At 42.1% G+C, this 20,538-nt stretch overlaps 1 long non-coding RNA gene across 1 annotated transcript in view; it reads right to left on the bottom strand.

The window, feature by feature from the left end:
- Positions 1-339: 339 nt before the first annotated feature.
- LOC144512946 (uncharacterized) overlaps positions 340-20,538 on the bottom strand; it is a 433,981-nt gene continuing 413,782 nt past the window's right edge. The window contains exons 9-10 of the long non-coding RNA XR_013501057.1: positions 956-1,127; positions 340-664 (exon numbers count right to left, since the gene is read on the bottom strand). This is a non-coding gene — a long non-coding RNA (uncharacterized LOC144512946). The remainder of the gene's footprint in view (positions 665-955; positions 1,128-20,538) is intronic.

Here is a 20,538-nt window from a genome sequence, read left to right as displayed (position 1 = left end):
GCAAAGGAAGCCCCTGAAATATGATTCCCCCCCCAATCCAGATTGCGGTCAATCTGACTATTGTGATTTCCATTGGATCAGAGTACTGTCACATGGCAGCCTGTTCTGTCAATCTTCCCAGCCCTTGTCACATGACCAATTAACATTTCCATGACGAATATCCAAAGTTATGATACCATGGAACCAGCACTGGAATTTCTTTTTTTTATAAAAGTGGCAGACTGAGCCTATAGAAAATGTGTATTTTATTTGAATATACAATTTGTTTAAATGATGAAAACAAGTGAAACTAATAATGAATGTGTTTTATTTAGCAGAATTACATTGTGTTCTATCTTATCCAATATTTCCTATGCTGTATTCTGATGAAATGCCCCCCTTGTGCCCGCCCCACTTAAAAAAATCCTGGAATCGCCCCTGGTTGATAAAAACATTGTAAAAGAAAAACGTATGACTTGAGCCCAAATTGTGATCATTCCGAAGCAACACAAAGGTTTCGACTGTATCCCTGATTAGCAGAGTGTTTGGAATAAGAGCGGCTTTTTGACATTTGTGAGTTCCTTTCACATGTGCAGGAGTACATCCTCCCAAAGCTAACATCAAACCTTCACCTCCTTTCACAGCTGGACCTGTGTTCTTGTGTGGCCGACCTCGGTGCCTTCGCCTCACAGAGCGGATCAACGAGAGAGAGAGAGAGAGAGAGAGAGAGAGAGAGAGAGAGAGAGAGAGATACGACTCAGTGAAAAGGTATTACGGTTGGTTTATGAATCAAGGGTAGAAACTCACCTCTGAGTCGACTTTAATTGAAAACATCAGTTCACTACATTTACAAGAAGACCGTAAAAAAGGGCTCTCCTGGCTGTGACTTAACTGAGCACAGGAGGATAGCGTATCCTGCCTGTTTGTTTTAGTATGTGAAAGCAGTTTATGACGGTCAGTTACTGAGTCCACTTACTGCATCTGATTTATGTCCGCTGTGTGCCGAGGCTTCCTGCAGGAGGGATTGAGATGCGACAAGCTGCGTCCATCCAGGGCGTCCCGGGGCTGAGTCCAGCGTCGGCATGTAGGCCACGTCCCTGGTGAACATGTTTTCATGGTGAGGTAATCCATGATGTCACCGCTGTGGGCTGCAGGTGGAGAATGGACAGGGGACCAAAAAAAGAGCATGAGTTTCTTTCTTTTTTTGCACGTGTTTGCTTTCAAACTAAAGCACAGAGCGCTGGCTCACAACAGCAAGTGTTTAAAAAAAACTAGTTTTATTGCTGTCAGGTTTGCTGTGTGACTGAAGGTTTACATGGTTGTTGGGCGTCTTTTTTTCCCCCGGTTGGATAAATCCCAGCTCACTGCCGCCCGTGCCAAAATGTGATGTTCTGTTTTTCCTTGGGACTAAAGTGAAGGTGATGCCTCATAGGTTTCTGATTTATTTCCGTGTTATTGGCGGAGACAGGCGTTTTAGTTCCCTTGAACTTCTAGTGTTAGTATACGATGCACTATATGGCCAAAAGTGTGTGGACATCACAAAAAGGAGAAAGCGTAATACCACAGCCCGCAAGATCATAGCCAACAGTGTGCTTCCAATTTTAACGTCAACGGTGTGGAGAAAGCTCTCTTCTGTTTCAACATAACAATGCCCCCCTGTGCACAAAGCCAGGCCTATAAAGACATTTCTTTATGGAGCTGGTTTTCTCAGTTTGGTGTGGAAGAAGTTGACTGCCCGCTGCACAAAGCCCCTGACCTCAACCCCATCCATCACCTTTGGGAAGAACTGGAATGCCGACAGCGAGCCATACATTTCTTACTATTATTAAAGCACCATGGTTTTCTACTGGCACGGGCGACGAAAAAAAAAAAAAAAGGGTCTTTCTGCGCCGTGTCCTGTGGAATCCTCCCAAAACAATCCCAAAACGAAATTCAACTTTGAATTCTCATGACAGCACGCTGTACGTCATGTGAATCAAACGGCCATACTAACAATCCAGTGGCTTGGATTTCACCAAAAGCTGCATGACGAGTACCTGTGTGCATTTGAAAGAGCAAGCAAAGCTCAAAAGCCTAAACCCTCAAAGGACCATCGCATGGATACTGGGGTAATTCCACCAGAGCATCGCTGGCACGGCTGCTCTCTTCTCAGAGCTGTAGTTTAATGTTTACCCATATTCCCCACAGGTCTGGAGTACTATATATCTGTAAGAGGTAATGTTTTTTCAAAGCCATGACCAAATGTGTTTGGATTGGCTGTAGAAGGCTCCTTTAGATTTAACACAGGCTATACAGGCTGATAGCTCGTCCAAAATATATATATATATATATTCCATGAGCAAAAGGGCTCCCAATAAAGAAGTAAATTTAATGAATATTTACATAAGGCTGGATACATGTCAAACTTAAGGGAATTCACAGACTTGGGACACAGATCACTCACTAAACGCTATGTAGAGGCACTGTATTATGTTACGGAGCCACATCTGAACTACTCAGCATGTGCGGTACCAAAACAAGTTAAAATAGTCAGATTTAAATCTTTTATTTCAACAGGTACTCCCATCGAGCGTGGTTACCAAGGGGCTGGCAGCCAAAAATATGAAGAAAAAAAAAGGATTAAAAGAGAATTTAGCTGCTTCATCACACAAATTGGGCAAACTATAACGGTGGTTGATCAATACCAATGAATGATTGATTACTTGAACACAGATTTATGGAGCGAACTGGGTTTCCAGACATTTCAGCTATTAAAAAATGACTTTCTTCTCAGTGCAAAAAAAGCAAATATAAAACCACTTTTAGTATGTATATGTCTTCCACGGTGGGAGGGTTGAATGTGTTGCATTCCCTGCCTGTAGGTGATGAATAATTTACTTTACATATAAACAAAAGCAAACTTCAGGGACTGACTTGTTCAGGAACAAGTGCAACGCTGATGTTACAATAAAAAGGTTTTATTAGTTCGTATATTAGAAGTTACACGGCTTGTTCATTAAAAAAAACAAAAAAAGCAAGACCTAAAAAGGTCTAGACTGGGGTTCAAAACAGGAGCAAACGCATCAGTCTGAACTCTCATACACTCATGCTGCTGCAGGTCTAAATTGAATGATTGGGAACAGGTGGATGATGAGGAGTGTCACTTCCCCTAACAGGGCTGGACTGGGGTAAAAAAATCAGCCCTGGACTTTTGAGACCCAGACCAGTCAATCACAATCAGCTAGACACCACCCTGTCCTTGCACTCCCCTTCAACACATGTTTACCAGCAGTGTTCAAAATTAGCTAGTTAGTTACCTGCCAAATGCTGGTAAAATATGCAAGTGGTTGGAAGATTTGCTTCACTCACCAGACAAAAAAACAATGGTAATCTATTGAGTGGCTGGTAAAATTCACTAGCCATTTGGTTGGTGGACAAAAAAGTTTATTTTGAACCCTGCATACCAGATAATACTGCCACTTAACTAAGTGGTAAGTAAGATAGTATGAGAGTGTACTCACAAAAAGGCTGCCTGGCTCTTGATGGCAAGATGGCTAAAGGTTGAGGGTGGAGCATGGCTGTCATCAAGATGTCTTGTATAGTAAACAGGTGACAAGTCTGTAAGTGAAGCTAGAGCTGCATTTTGTAAACAGTATGCAGCTTGTGTTATAGGGGAATGTGGATATATCAGAAAGCTATAGTACTATGTTTGCAAGTGCCTTAGCTTGCTAACACATAGCTAACATTAGCTTACTAGCAGCTGACTTGTCCTTTCTGGTAGACAAAGGGTGCTTAAATAATCAATTGACATGCTTCAGATCTTGTGTTTTTAACAAGGTACAAGCACTTTGTGGCGTTATTTTCGGTTGTTTTCCTCGCCGGTGGGTGCGTGACTTGCGCTCTCTCTATGGTAGGATGTAGGTGGACCATAGTAGGATGTGATTGGCCAGTGTTCAGATGAGAGACAAACCAGCGGGCCAATCATGTGACCTCTCTCCTCTCTGTGGGCCGGTCAGCCAGAGACCAAATACTGTATGTGAATGGCCAGTGTTCACATGATGGACACACAAGTGGGCCAATCATATGATATCTCTTCTCTATGGGCCGATCAAAAAAAATATTTTCTACTGGTGTGCAGCACATGCAGCCCACACATGCAGACCGGCCCACCGGGAAATCTCCCGGTTTCCCGATGGCCAATCCATGCCTGTGCCCTAAACACACAAGCCAAAAATAAGTAGCAATAACTACTAAAAAGGGCTGTTCCCTCAAACAATGCAACCCATTTGATTCAAAAGAAGCCTCAATGACTGAAAGGTGGACTACACCAGAGGATTCAAATCTTTGAGAACCAGTTGTAGGGATAACCTCCAGTATTCCCATTTCATTGAAGCTGTTGCATAGGAACTAAACTAATTGTATGATCATTGTTATAAAAGCCCAAGTGCACACAGTTGTTCTTTCCTTGGAGAAATCCAGCAATCAAAACAAAATAAATGAGGATTATTTTTTGGGCCAGGGAGGAGAGGCCAGTTGCCAGCCTCGTTGGTTTCATCAGAACCAGCAATCTCCAAAAGCGCTGAGAGCCGAGCGACCGTACTCGTGCTGACGAGACGGGGGAAGCTCTGAAACGCAGATGGCGAGGCCTATCGACTGTCACCTGCATGAAGCACTTTAACTCCTGTCGCTGAAATGGGCCTTTTCAAGAGGCGCATTGTGATGTGTATCGGCCGACAAGGCAGATTGGTGATGATTGCTCTATTGTGGCTGTCAGCTAGCGAGAACAAGGTATTCATCCTTTGTCAGAGCGACGTCTCCCCTCTCATCTCACCAATGAGACGCTCCACCCCCCCCTTAACCTCTTGTCTTGATTTGGAATCACTGTTCAAAGGCATGGTTTATACCGGTGCAGCCTGCTACCATTACTGCCAATTAGGAGAGGTGCGGCAGCCATTGCATTGGCTTCCGCGTAGCCTGCTGCTTTTTGAGCAATCATGATTCTATATTGCATGTTTGTCTGCAAATTCTACAGCATGTTGGCCCATGATGCTTCAATGTGATTTTTGACATAGTGGAAAAGCTACTAAAAATGCTTTCTTTTTACCAAGTTGAGCGTATTTTTTTTTTTTATTCCTCTTTTCATTATTGACAAACCTTGCTGTCAGGGATTTTCATAGGCAGCTATGTTCTACCAAAGTTACAGAATAAAAAAAGCTAAAATGTTTCTGAAAAGGAATTTTCAAATATAATTTCTTTGATAATTTGAACGCGACAAAAAGTAAGTATCATAAAGCACAGAGTAAAGTATCATATTCACCCCCTCAGACAGAAGATCTGAACACCTGGGCAAATAACACAACACACACATATATATATATATATATATATATATATATAATGTATACAGAATACCAGTCAAAAGTTTGGACGTGCTTTTCCATTCAAGTGAATGAGAAAGTGTGTCCAAACGTTTGACTGGTAATGTATAGTAAAATACCTTAAGTGGAAAAAACATGTTACGTCTAATTAAGGTGAAATGACCCTTTAAGACAGGGATTTCCATCATTTTGCCCCCAACAGTTGTTTTGAAAAGAAAAATAGTGTGCAAGGATTTGTGCTGAAATTCTGAAGCCCAGACTAAGAAAATAAACATCTGTGAGGAAGGTTGGTGTTTCCGGTTGAAAGCACTGACACCTAATTCTGCCTGTGGACTCGCTAAATTAGATGCACGTTGTCCGGCAATATTGCGACTACACACGGAGGTGTGAGTTTGACCAAGAGTAAGACACACAACAGCCCTTACATCAGCCTGTCCTGAATAAATGCACACACTTATAGTTTCTATAGTACCTCATTTATTTCCTGACACTAATGCGGCATACTGTGTCCGTGTTGTGCGTCTCTGCTTTATTTTCCCCCTTTTTCTCCCATAATTCAAAGTGAAATACTTCCAGCCATTTGACACAATTAGGCACTCTCTTCCCACAACATCGCATCCCACTGGATGGCCCTCATTATCACGAGCCCTTGCCTTTTAGATAACTTATAATGAGGCCAAAAATGTTTCACATTTTGCTTTTTCTGTTACACCGTCGGTTCAAAGAGACCTACTTCAACCTAATTAGGAGTTCCAACCGCTGCAGTCAAATGCTTTTCTTGTTTCTTATGGGGTTAACAGCGGTGAGATGTAGATTTTCACAAGACAGGGTCTAAAGCCATTATGTCCAATCTGTGACAGATATCGCTGATGTCCAAGTCCTGCGGTAATGGTCTACGGTACGCTAACTGCGCGCTGTGAAGTCACCACACTGATGGAGAGGACGTTGTTAGTCAGATAATGCAGGGCTTTTTACATTTTATCCCCCAGATCAACTCACATTTCCATCTGTGGAGCTAAGACTCAAATTGAAAATGACAGTGAACCTGTTCTCCTCTTTGGGGATGTTGTTGGATGAACAGCTAAGCCCAAAAATGTCCCTAAAATAGTCCACCAAGGACCATATATCCGCATTGTATCCGTTTAATGGTCTTCCCATTTGTATCAAGCACCTGGACTAGAAATCTTGGATGCGCTTGCACTCCCTCTTGGAGTGTCTTGGATGCCGAGCAGCAGAAAATGGGAAGCATGTGGCAATTCCCACTTTCAAAAATCTGTGAAAGTGGACCTGACTGAATGACAAAAAACAAATGCGCTCAAGCTTTTTTTTCTTCTTCTTCAAACATCTGCATATTCAATTTAAATTTACAGTTCATGCATTAGTTACAAGTGCAACAGTAAAATAAGCCTTTTAATCGAGTCAAAGAAAAATTACAAGCAACCTACAGTAGGAACTCAAAGGGTCAAAGAACTGCACGACACCTTAGTTTGACTACAGATGATACCTACATCACAAATGTGTTCCGTCCTACTTTGTAGTGTCAGTTTTGAACAGTGAATTTACGCGAGCCCCAAAGGAAAATCACCAGCACCAAAATGAGAATTGAGAATAAAAATACCAATTCAAATCCTCTCTAAATGTGTTTAAGAGCAATTTACCAAACACCCGTTGAACAAGCAGAACATAAACTGGAATAGGAGCTCAAACTGTTTCATCGTCCAGCTGTACCAGACTGTCTCGGTGATTTATTTAAATATGAATATCATTTTTCATGACAGTTGATAAGTATTAGAACTAGGGCTGAAAGCAACAGGAAAATGCATAGATTTCTGTCAAATGAGATGACTTCCATTTCCAGATAAAAACACAAGACTTAAAGTGGTGCTTTTGCAAGATTGTGTGTGGAGGAACTCAGTTTTTACAGATCAGTCGATTAGATCGACCAAGCGATTAGTCGACAAATTCCTATGAGTGTTAGTCGACTAAGAATTTCTTTTATCGGGGACAGCCCTAAGTAGAAGACAAATGTAATTCCCACGAGTCAGAGCTGGAGCAAAGTTAGCTCTAGCAGCAGTAAATAGACATGTACCGTCCAGGCGTTGGCCATTTGTGGTGAATGGACACAAACAGCAAAAGGCCAATTGTGGGTTTCCAAAATGAACATCATGTTCAAGTGTCTAGGTGACATAATCAGGTAAGAATGAAGTTTTCGTCGTCTGGAGAAATCAAGCAAACTAGGAGATAGGAGATAACGCTTGGCGGCACACGTCTGCTTTAAAGTCCATCTGAAACAGACCATGAAAAGTCTTTTCCAAACACTTTCTGTCCAGCTCTCAGGACCCTGTGGATCAGCCGGCTGTCCACTCAGATAATTACAGAGACGGACTCGACCCCCGTCCACCTCTCTTGACCCTCAACAATTCAGCTTTCCACTTGAGTAAGTTGTAGGTGTGTTTACTGGGCGCCAGCTTGTCCCTATTAATAATATGAGCACTGAACCTTGGACCTCACCTGACTATAGTATCTGGGACAATAGCCAGCTCAGTGTGTGTGTGTGTGTGTGTGTGTGTGTGTGTGTGTGTGTGTGTGTGTGTGTGTTTCCTTTCCCATAATCTTGTTCCCCTCGCAGAGCCACAGAGCCTATAAAGCTGTCAGTGAACATGTAGGACACGTCACCTTTGCCGAGGTTTCTCACACACACACAAACACACACCCAGACACACACACACTCACGCAGAGCTGCTGCATTATCACACACACCCGCTGAACAAGCCACTGTTACACATGCACAAAGGTATGCACATTAGAAAACGCGCAAGAAAAACAAAAGACGCTCATTTAACACCCAGCAAAACACACACACACACACACACACACACACATTTCAAAGTACACACACGGCCATAGTCGCACACTGCAGAAAGGTCTAGATAAACACACAGCATTAACCTCTGCAGATTACTGTGGCTGCCTGTAATACGTTCAATTGGGAGCTTGACAGTTTAAAGAGTCGCTCAGTGTGTTAAGAATCACGAGTGTTTACACACACACTGCAGCTATTGGACGTTATGTCACGGAGTAAACACCCGGACAGATGAATCTATGAAGAACCAGGCCTTTTTTTTTTTTTTTTTCTGCAAATATATTACCGCCACAGCTGGAAATGAAATTCTATCTCTTTTTTTTGTCTTTCATTGAAAGAACAGATATAGTGTTTGACTTGAATCTTATAACACGCTTTGCTTTCTCGCTGCTTTTGAAAATACAAGTTGAATAAAAAAAAGAAACGTGTGTATAATAAAGTTGACTGGCGTTCCCTGTCTGTGAGCGGCAGTAAGCACTGGTATTTATTAATCTGCAAATCTTATATATCTCGTCTTTGCAGTTCTGGCGTGCTGGCCAATAGTTATTCCCCTCCAGGGACTGGGCGATGCTGCAGGAGCCCCAAACCAGAAGTGATCGTGAAGACTGAAAATACATCTGCAATGTCACATCAAAATCCAAAAACAGTGCATTATTATTATTATTATTATAGGGTGTTGCTGTAAAAGAGCACATACAGTATGCTCGGCAAACATGTCTGTACAAATAAAGTTGAAGTAAATGAATATATACACATACAGTAAAAGTAAATCTATTTTTAAGGTTGTTGGTGGATATAAAAACTATTTTTTTTTTTATATTTATTTAACCAGGTAAGCAATTTGAGAACAACTTCTCATTTGCAACGACGACCTGGCCAAAACAAAGCATGAACTTGCGAGACGACACAGAGTTACGCAGTAAATACGCAAAATGTAAACATACAAAATAGAGAAGAATCTCCAAAAAATTTAATGTAGCACAGAGCCTATATACAGTGCAAATGGAATAGTGCAAAAGAGCAATATTGTCTAAGGGTGCACAATGCATCTGCATGAATATCCATGTAAATCTTATGTGTGGGAGTGTGTGTGTGTGTGTGTGTGTATGTGTTCATGTATGTGTGTGTGTGTTCATGTATGTGTGTGTGCGTGTGCGTGCGTGTGTGTGTTCATGTATGTGTGTGTGTGTGTGTGTGTGTGTGTGTGTGTGTGCCGTTCAGGCCTGTGTGTATATGGGGGGCCAGCCAGCTCCTGGTCTGACAGGAGGATTATAGGAAACAGATGACTTACGCTTCTAATTTGCGGCTTTCAATTGCAAACAGAGTTTCAGGAGTCCAGGAGAGTTATAAATGCTAAAAGAAAGGTGTGTGTGTGTGTGTGTGTGTGAATGTGTGTGTGGGTGTGTGTGGCATAACCCACCCACCGTCAGCACACACACACACACACACACACACACACACACACACACACACACACACACACACACGCACACGCACGCATGCACAGCCAGATGACTACATGTTGGCTACAGGTTCACCTAAACACAGAAAGACAGGTTCTAGATTTACATGTCAGGTGTTTAAACAAAGTCTTTATGCACAGTGATGCAAACAGCAGGACAACGAATATTAACACCTGGACGGTCAACCTGGGAGGGATCTGTGAGGAGTGCAATTTCAGCTTTTTATCTATGGTATCTAAATACAAGCTTGCAGTGACTGACTTTATTGCTCTATAAAAATCATGGTTCTTTACATGGTTTTTATCACGATTAAAATCCTCTCAAATCCAACCCGTTTTATTTTCTCATCTCAAAGGTGTAATGTGTGTACGTGTGATCCTTTTTCATGAAGGAAATCTATGTATAACGGGTATAGTCAGTTGGCCACATTGCGCAGGAAGGAAGGAAAATCCCACCGTGACAAAGCTCAGTTCCTGCAACACATTTGCAGTGAAGGTAAACAGCTGAGCCAGCAGCACATAAACCAGCACCTGTTGGCGATTAACCTTTTAAGCTAAGGTAGGGAGAGAAGCGACGCGGCTGCTGTGGCGAGGAGGAATGCAGCGCCGTGGACATCGGAGACACACCAGACATTTTGCGGAGCAACGAGAGCTCGGAGAGAGGAAATACCCAGGAGACAGCTGGGGAGGTTTCACCTGGCACCTGTTTGAGCGAGCAGAGGACTTGCCAAAAAGAGACGCTCAGGCAGCCGGTTAGAGCCGCGAGCGGGGCCTGCCAGTCATTGTCAGTATGGGCAAATCTGGTGGGAATCATCTTCGAATGGGTCTCCAGAGATTTTCTTCATCTCTCATTTGTCCAACAGCGGAGCACTTTCTCCAAGAGGCTCCGACAGCTTCGGCGTCGCACTAGGAAAAATCATTCTTACTACAGGCACTCAAACTTTTTAACACTTCATCACTGAGAAGTTAGATAACACTCATAAGACTACATCTTTATGAATACTATTTAAGTAGTTGTACATTTTTATTCCCAACTTGTATATACGTTTGTACATTCTTTCCTTTCAATTTTTTGAATATATGTTCTTGTATTCTATTTTTGATTCCTTGTGTATTCTGTATGTGTGCTGTGTGTCTGATATTTTGCTCCTGTAGCACTGAAAATGGCCCACTTTGGGATCAATAAAATCTATCTAATCTAATCTACTGGACATTAAAGTAACACAATGGAACAATCCAACTACAGTATGAAAATATGAATAACCCGGCGCACATTTGGATTACAGACTGTGACTAACGTTATTACAGTAGAAGGCTACAAAAGACTCCAGGCAGTGGAAACCTTTGTCCATATGTTAATAAAGTGAAACACAAGTTGTACACTCCTCATGTGCAACCCATTTCATGAACGGGGTCCGTGTGTTTCGTACGAAAATGTATGCACACCAAAACGTATGAAAACGGCTGGTCACGTGACGCCGGCTGGCTACGAGCTCCATAATTGCCATGACCTCCATGTTTAAGCTGCTACAGAGCTCCGTAAACCCAGGCTAGAGACCTCCGTCGTATCAGCGGTACTTGGTGGTTCAGTTACCCGAAAATAGGTGACTTTGAGCCGGGTACAAATACGTTTCGGCGGACATTACGTCTAAATTTAGTCCACAAAATATGAGCGTTTTGCCGTGACGAAAGTTAAGATTAGGCACCAAAAGGACAAGTTAAGTTTAGGAAAACGATCGTGTTTTGGATTAAAACACTCCCAAGGAACATGCATTTCCTGGGTGAAAGTCTTTAGTTCCCCCCCCCAACCTCCTCCCTACGCTGCCAGCCACATTCTTACACAGCAGCCATCAATCTAGTGAATACAGCAACAAAAAAAACGCAGAATGCTTACGAATTACAATGCTTAACAGGTTGTCATGTGACATGGATTATTCCCCATTGGAAAAGATTGACAACATTTAGAGAAACATTCTGGTTATTTGTAACTTGGGTCTTATTATCATAGTTTGGGCCATTATTTCTATCTATCTGTAGCTACTATACTGTACGGTAAGTCCGTCTGTAAACTGTGATGGACAGTTTGGGTAATCATTTTACGGTTTCTCTTCCAATACAAACAAGTTTGGCTTTACAACAGTCTGATCATCTGACTGCTCTTGTTGTTTGCCTCATCGCCCTTTTCAGATAGAAATATTGTATACATACATACATATACATATGCCCTACTAGGGACAAGTGTCGAGAATTAGCTTCGGCTAAAAACACTATGATACATATATGAGATGACTGTTGAAGTTTATCTATGTTTTTTTTGTATCTGTCCCTATCTAAATAAACCTTTAAAAAAAAAAAAAACATTTTGTTATTAAACTGTGTTTTGGAAATCATTTCAAAACAAAAATTTCAAAACTGAGCAGGCGTCTCCTGAAAGATTAGTGAGGGGAAGTGTGTGAGTCATTTGTCATGTTTGGAAAGAAGTGTTTGTGTGTGTGTGTGTGTGTGTGTGTGTGTGTGTGTGTGTGTGTCTCTGTGTGTGTGTGTGTGTGTGTGTGTGTGTGTGTGTGTGTGTGTGTGTGTGTGTGTGTGTGTGTGTGTGTGTGCAGGCAATGGGTGTGGGGCGGCCAGGTCACTGTCGCGACAGAGCTGACAGTCATTTTCATCTCGTATTCCAACCAGCATGCCATCACACTGACATCACATTCCCACACTGTGCTCCTCCCCAGCCAAGTGTTATTCTGCGTAGTACACTAATGTATATTTCATGTACGACTCAAGTTATATCTGGCACACAACTAAAGAGTGATACAGTGGGGTCTAAAGACTGGTTGACAGTCTCAAAATAGCTGGCAGGATGCAACCAACAATCAATTTATTTTAAAAGTTCATAACTATGTTTAAGGCAAAGAAATCTGAGATTCTGAAGGGGGGGGGGATTTAAATATTGCATCATTTCTATTTCTGTACACTGGTTGTATTTACATGTGCACCATAACCTAGTAGAGTATGACTGCAACCTTATGTTGACTTCAAATGGAGCATGCTTATAAAACATTCATTTTTGTTGTTGTTGGTAATAATGGCACCATGACGGCTGAAAAGGGAACTATGATGTGGTTTGTCAGAAGTTAAAATGTAATCCAAACCAACTACGGGGAAACAGCTCGAGGGATTATGGGTAAAAGGAGACAGAAGCAGCTCTGCCTGCTTGGAAAACCAAGCAGAACAAAGTCCAGTTTATGTGGATTTAATTTGAGCTCCACCTCTGCTGCCAAAATCTCTAACCTACAGTACATGACTTTTATTTACAACTCTTGGTCGGTGTGAAACTAAACTCAAATTAAATGTTCCACTCTGGTTCGGACCAAAGAAAACAAACTGTAGGTGTGATTGTAGGTTTTACTTAAGATAAGAGCGAAAAATGGCGGTGGAATAATCAAAGTTTTTCATGGGCCATTTCCTTAATCATGTTACTGTTGTATTGCCTGTGTGCATCTGAATGTGGCCAGTTTGGATTGAGTTGTAAACATGGGAAAATTCTTTTGTCTGGGAATAAAAAAAGATCTTAATCTAAAGCAGTTGTGTGAAACAGGAGACTTAGATTAAAATAAAAAGGCACAAATAACTGTTATCGAGAAGACTATGCAGAGAAAGAGTACTGCTGGCTGTTCTCATGAACCATTCGTGCAAAAAACTACGTAAAGTAATGCACTGGAATTTGTAAGCATTCCACCTATTTTTCGCTGTATTAGAACGCTGTGAACAGCGTAAGGAAGAGGTTGGGGGAGGGGGGGGGGGTGTAGATGTTTGGCTCATATAATGCCTTCAAGCCGGGGAGCGAAGTTCGCTGACGCTGGCGTCACGTGACCAGCCAGCGATCGCCTATTTTCGTAAGATATCATACTGAAAATGAATTAAGGAAACGCGCACGCACGCACACACACACACACACACACACACAATAACAGAGAAAATGCATTATTTGTGCGTGTGAGTGTGTTATAAAGCCAGTGTAAGTGGAGCTCTTTTTACAGTGTTTGCTGCAATCCCTTGAAAAACATCCCAACACTGTGAAAGATACCAGGCCTTTTGTTTTTTTCACAGTATATCATAGCACATGAACAACAACAAAAAAGCCATTAATGTCGGGGTAAATAAAAGACCACGTCTAAGTTTTTTGTGTCTTATTTATGCTGAGCTGCTCACGGAAAAACAGAGGTCATATATTTTACGCGGCCCCGTACAATATAAAACAGAACAAAGGTCACCGTCATCTGTCTTTGGAATGCAACACATTAAGGTGAAAGATCTTTTCATTCAAACATGAATGGATTACTCGGGCTGCAAAGGTCCCGACCGTAAATAGATTGGCACGCAGTTGATGTCCGGGCTCATTTAAAAGAGGTAACGAGAGACAAGACAGGGACAGCCAATAGGGGACAGGCCAGGCGGCCACACATGGCCAACAGTCTCTTCCTACACAGGTACAGTTCTTTGGCATTATAGACAGTGTTTCCCCAACCATTGTTTTGGGGGGGCCGCCCTCAAAAGTCAGTACCGTCAAGACTGTTTATGCAACAATTTGTGCCTTTTCTGCACAAATCATTACTTTATTTTTTAATTATTTTCTACACTCCTGTTGTGTTCTTTAAACCCCCCACAATGAAGCACAAGTAGACTTTCTATTTCACAGTTACTGTTATAGAGGATCATACTGTAAATGGCAATGCATTCTGGGAGAAAATAATATCACAGCACTACCAGCGAATGTTACAGATTCCAGGCATTTACTGTTAACACCAATGCACCTTGGGAAAATGCGACGAGAATTACACTGCAGCCAGTATATTACTACAAATTCAAATAATACAGTAAGAAACTGTCTATTTACGGTAAAATACCCTAAACTTTAAAAACAGTATGCGTACTGTAAATAAACGGTGAAAAGTTTTACAGTGTACTTGTTCTTAGCCCCCTGAACAGTTACCTCCTTTGAGAAGTGGCTTGTCAATTTTTTTAATATGGGGGGGGGGGGGCTGCATTCTCCACCGAAATCTACGCCTATATATGTGCTCCTCAACAGTAACCTACTCCATTGCAAATAATAGATTTTCATCCAAAATTCTGCTGTTATAAAAGCTGGTGTGACTGAGCTGTGATGAACACTTTTATTTGTAAGTGAAAGCAAAGTTATATTATGTTATATATGTCTTTACATTTTTATTAGAATATACTTTTTGTTTCATGTTGCTTATTACTTTTGTTTTTTATTTGCCATACAAACAGATTTATAAAATGATATAAACCCATCCTAATATTGTGTTAATGTACATATAACTGTTCATTGTGTTTTGTCTGATGCTTTGTCATCACTGTTACTGAAATGTTTATGCCAATAAAGCCCCTTGAATTGAAAAAATAAATTGAAAATATAATTGGAAGTGAATTTTCAAGCATGATAGATGACTAGGAAAGGCAACCAAACCAATGTTTGACAGGAATTCTTAATAGTAAATGAAACATTTTAACTATGTTATTATTATGATTATGATTATATAGGTTTTGCCTATTGTGTAGCAACATATATTGATGTGATATTGGTTTGTTCTGTCATAATAGGACATCAATTATGTTAAAACTTTTTTTTGTCTAGAGTTTTAAGTTACTATGAAATGATCACTTTAAGTTGTGGTTACTTGATCCGTAAAAAAATTCATATTAATACAAAAGTAAGAGTTTACTGTACTCAAAAGATAGTATATGCTACTGGCACTCAACAGTTTGAAGTAACTTAACCCATTTTACAGTGTTTACAGTAATTCATTTGAGCATTCGGGTTTACAGTGATTTGTCAAATGGGAGGATTTGCTGCTTTTATCATTTTCTAAGACCTTGGCCTCTGAGAACTTGGGATGGAGATTTTTTCCCCCCTGGGTCAAATTACAGATCATGTCATGCAAGCATAAAAAAACAAAGCAGAATTTTAAAGCAGAAATAAAGGTTAATGTTCTGGGGGGAAAAATGGCCTACACTACAGTAAAAAAAGACCCAAGTTTTAGAAACCAGATTTGTTTTTTAATGGGAATTTGTTTAGTTCATATAATCTATCGTCCAAGTCATTTATTTTTATTTTTTTATGAAGGAAAAAAAATGCCATCCAGGCTTATTGGTATTATGTATCATCAGCCTGATCTGCTCTACATGTGAGGCCCCGCTGTGCCAGGATGCACTTATCTAACAGTGTTTCTGCTTCACTGTCACCACAACAAATTCCTGTACAACAAAAAACGGCAGCGGCCCACACTGTACTTGAAACTGGGAGGAGGAGAAGGAGGAGGAGGAGGAGGAGGAGGAGGAGGAGGAGGAGGAGGAGGAGCGGGGTGGGCGGGCAGGCACTGAAGCCTGAGTTGCTGGCTTGGCATGGCAGTCCATTTAGCAGCCCATGCAAAGTGTTTACAATAAGTCTGTCTGTGGCTTCATTGTCTCGTAAATGAGGACAGCGAGTCACCTGGCGAGGGGTGGGGGGGGAGGAATGGTCCCGAAGTGGAAAGGCTTTTGTTTTGGGGCGAATGGCAAACCTTTTCCCCGTCGCCTTCCCAGGGAAGAGAGGTATTTTTTTTTTTCTTCTTTTTTGTTGTTAAACCGACAGTCATTAGTCGGCTACAGTGAGGAGGTGGTGGTGGGGGACGGAGAAGAGGGAGGAGGAGAGAGAGAAAAAAGAAGAAAAAACGTGAGGCCCTTTGCGGGACCTGAACCTTTTCAAATGCGAGCGCGCCTTTTGTTTTTGCAACCCTGTCAAGAACGGTCACCTAATTAGACCTGATATCTCTGGCCAAAGAGAACCCGTTTGTTAATGGCTCTTTACGGAATTCTCTTAATGAGTTTAGATGGCCATTGTGTGGCAGTGAGCTCCTCTAAGAAAAGAGCTTTTTTTTTCAGCAAACACACACACACACACACACACACACACACACACACACACACACACAAAACAAAAAAAAGAAGTGAAATGAGGGCGAAGATTGAGCAATGGGAGAAGCGAGCTGACATGACTGTGGGCTAAATAGGCAAGGTGTAGCGAGAGCTGTGAGCGTTATGGATGGAATGGAGGCAGGGTCATTAAGGCGGAAAACAAAAGCGAGTGAGAAGCGTACCCAGGGGCCTGGTTCCCTATCTGGCTGCGCATTGTGTCGGGACCTCGGCGGCGTCGGACATTTCTTTCAGACGTGAGCTACACACAACACCTTGATCACATCTAGTCGCTGACACCGTTTTCTTCAGCAAACTCCAGCGGCTTCTTTCGGTGGGGGGCTGTCTTCTTATACCCTCTAACACCCAACCTCACCATCAACCCCAACCCCCTCGTCCTCCTTTTTTTTTTGGGTGCTTTTGTTCATGTCTCAAGGCTGCAGCCTCCCCTTTCTTCTCGGCTCTATGGAGAGGGAACAAGCTTGTTAGCTGGCATGGATATTTTTGACTGGAGATATACTTTGGCCACTTGCCTATGGAAACAGTGTCAAAGCACAACCTGGCTTAATTGTCACATCGGCAGTCCTGGGAGAGGTCTTTGGTGAGGTCCAGGCCTAATAAATATCAAAAGCTCCTCTCATCTCTCTCTCTGCTCACCCCCCCCCACTCCACACACACACGCCTTTTTTTTGTTTTTTTTTTGCCAGTGAGGGAAAACTTGTAAATTAATCTTAGTGTCAAAACAAGACTTTTCTCTTCTTCTTGCCTTCAGAATCTCTAGTTATTTTTCTGTTTTTGTCCCAGAAGTTTTCATCAAAGGGTAGTTGCTGTCTGAGACCTAGCGTAAGACCATCCGTGCAATTTATGGATTTGATGTTTGTAGAGGCTCGCAGTTCCTCGGTTGATTTAATGAGAGTCTAAAGCTTCAGCAAAATACACAGCAGCAAACAGAGAGAGAAAAAACAAAACAAAAAAAACCAGAAGCTGTTCAGGAGTAGAACATTTACAACAGTTGGTTAAGTGAACAGGGAATGGCATTCGGGGGAACTCCAATTTGATTTTCTGAAACTCAAAGTTTTTCCAAATAGGGTCGCCACACTGTTGCATAGCGATGCGGTGCCATGAAGTATTGATTCTTGATTATGTACAAGATGTAACATCTCAGCAGACACCGTGCACATTCAAATAAGTTATCTGAGCTTATATTTAGCAAAACATTTGATGTAACTTTTTGCCCATTTGCTTTGATGTTGAGAGGATGGATAATACAAAGTCAGATTCGGCCCCTTTATAATTCATTGTAAAGCCGTGACTGATAAGTAAGTCATGCTGCACTCTATGGATCCTCTCTAATAGCATAAAGAGCTCACAAAGAAATGACGACGGCATATTGATACAGACAAGTATTGTAATATTAGTTGGTTTTTTTTAAATGTCTGAACAGTCGCATTATAAATGTGGGTGAGGAAAGTGAATGGCAAACACTTGCCCTCCCCAAATCAACCACTGAGATGCCCTTGAGCAAAACCTTAGACCCCCCCTAACTTCGCCAGTGAAGTTGCTCTGTGGCCAACAGCAAGGGCGCAGCGGAGACAGGGTTCTGGGTCGGTGCCCTCTGTCCGGGGGGGGGGGGACACTACCCCCAAATGTCTGCATTTCAATCAATCATAAATGAAATGTAGGCTACTTGGAATAAGCGATTAGGTGAGACATATGGTAGAGGATCTTTTCAATAAAAATCCTCAAAAATAAAAATCTGTCTCCCCTCACTTTCGGAAATTATGGCTACGCCCCCTGGCCAACAGGTCAGACTGTGAACGTGCGCAACTTTGTGAGTCTGTTCAGGGCGGGGTTTTTTTCTGTTGTCAGTGAAACGTTATCTTTTGATAACGAAAGTAGCCAAGCTTTTGGACGGCACAAGGGAAAAGTTAAAACCATCCGACAGACGTCAGTCCAACATTCAGCCTTCACATACATTCAGGCAATATGACTGTGTAACGGTCGGCTATAAAATGCCTTTCCATCATTGTCACTTTAGTGATAAATAATGTCATATGTGTCCCAGATACATAGGGGCTTTATTTCTAATGATTTATAAACCACAGCTCCATATCTATAGTATATCATATCACGATCAGCCCGCCCTAAGATACTGCTAACCCTAAAAGAGTTTCAGAGGCCTTCCCACCCCAAAGGAATAATATCCTCGAGGGAACTCATGCATCATTGTATGAAAACAATACAATCTGCTCTGGATATCAGTACAAAATTGGCTATTGGCAGTCTTCAAATGTATCCGTGCTAGCATCATGTGCTTCAAGTGTGCTTTGTGTTTCTGAGTACATTGTCAGAATGTTTACCCTCGTTGCCTCCGAGACAAATTCCTGTGCGTTTATGCTACATGGTGCATTAAGTGATTTGGGGGTCTGATTATAAAGGGACAATTCACCCAGTTTTTTTTGTAAACACCGCTTCAGGGTTGAAGTGTCTCATTCAGCCACGACTGATGCACTCAGACAGTCACCGCCGCCTCGTAAAAAAAAAGAAGGGAAGTTTAGGCTTTTATGTTTCCCAGTCCGTTTTAATAAGCACACTTTGTGACAGCTTGGGTTTCCCCGGCATCTTAGGTGATACACAACTAAGGCGGAGACCTCCAATTAAAAAGGGAGGGAGGGAGAAATGAAGAGTGACACACAACCGTGCGAGGGGAAGAAAAACACGGCTGGTAAAAAAAAAAAAAAAAAAAAAAAAAAGAGGAAAAAGGTTTAGATCTGCATGGCCTTCTTTTTTTTTATAACCCCACTCTTGTCTGTGCCCCTGCCTTCGTTAACTCAGTTAGGCCTGTTACATTAGCCGCTGTAATGCTTTATGTACTTGTACCAATTCAATTATTTGTTTCTGCGACTCAGCCGCAGCAGGAAGCGAGGAGAGAGGCACTCACATAAATTCTTGCTGTTAATTTCCAAGTAATGCAGTGGCCTTGATCATTTAAGACAAGACAATTGATACCGTTGTCAGGAAAGAGACATCTCTGAAGGATGTTATTTTGTTGTTGCTGTTGTTTTTTTTCCTCCTCTTCGCTTGCAGAACATCGCGGTGACAATCGGTTCGCATGAACGTCCCGGAAGCCCTTTGATTAATGTAATACAATAAGAGAAATGGGAGGCTAAAATGCCCGCGCACGTCTCCTTTCTGAATATTTGACTCGACAAATGAAATTCCCTCTGACTGTCTCCCCCCCCATGCCCCTCTGTAGAGGACCTCTCAATCGTTTTCTTTGTCATCAATCAATAGACATGACAGTGACAAACACTCTGAGGTCCCCGTCTCCCTCTTTTTTTTGGTTGCTTTATTGCTTTGCGGCCCCTCATTGTCAGGCTTGCCGACACATGTATTTCCATGTCATCTTTTGGAGGTGTCAAAAAGATGGCAGAGGGGAAACGCATCGGAGGGAGGGCGAGTCATGAGCAGGAAGGCATGGCAGTTCATTTATGTCAATCTTTGATGGAGACGGCGGCCGTTAATTCATACGTTAACACGCACGGAGCCGCAGGTCACTCAGCACCGCAGCACACCAACGTAGATGGAGGATATCTACTCTGCTTGTATCGCAGCTTTGTAAAATTTACACTCTGCTAATCTGCAATTCATCATGTACAATACATGCACAGGGGTCAATCTCACAGGTGGTGCTTCAGAGCCATACTGACGGTTTTGGAGGCTCATGCTGCAGTTTTTCTACTCAAAGTTTCCCCCTGCATTAAATTTGACTCAATTAGCGGCTGGCTCTCTGCCTCGTAACGTTACTACTCCACTGCTTGTCTGGCCGTTACTGCAAAGCCTCACGGAAGTTTCTGCGTTGCCATGGCAATGGCACACATAAAAAGACTGCTGCTCTGTCCATTCTG

This window comes from Sander vitreus, chromosome 24, assembly GCF_031162955.1.
Source record: "Sander vitreus isolate 19-12246 chromosome 24, sanVit1, whole genome shotgun sequence".
In the NCBI taxonomy this organism is placed as follows: Eukaryota; Metazoa; Chordata; class Actinopteri; order Perciformes; family Percidae; genus Sander; species Sander vitreus.
Note: the sequence above shows the minus strand (reverse complement) of the source record. Positions and strands in the feature narration are given on the sequence as shown.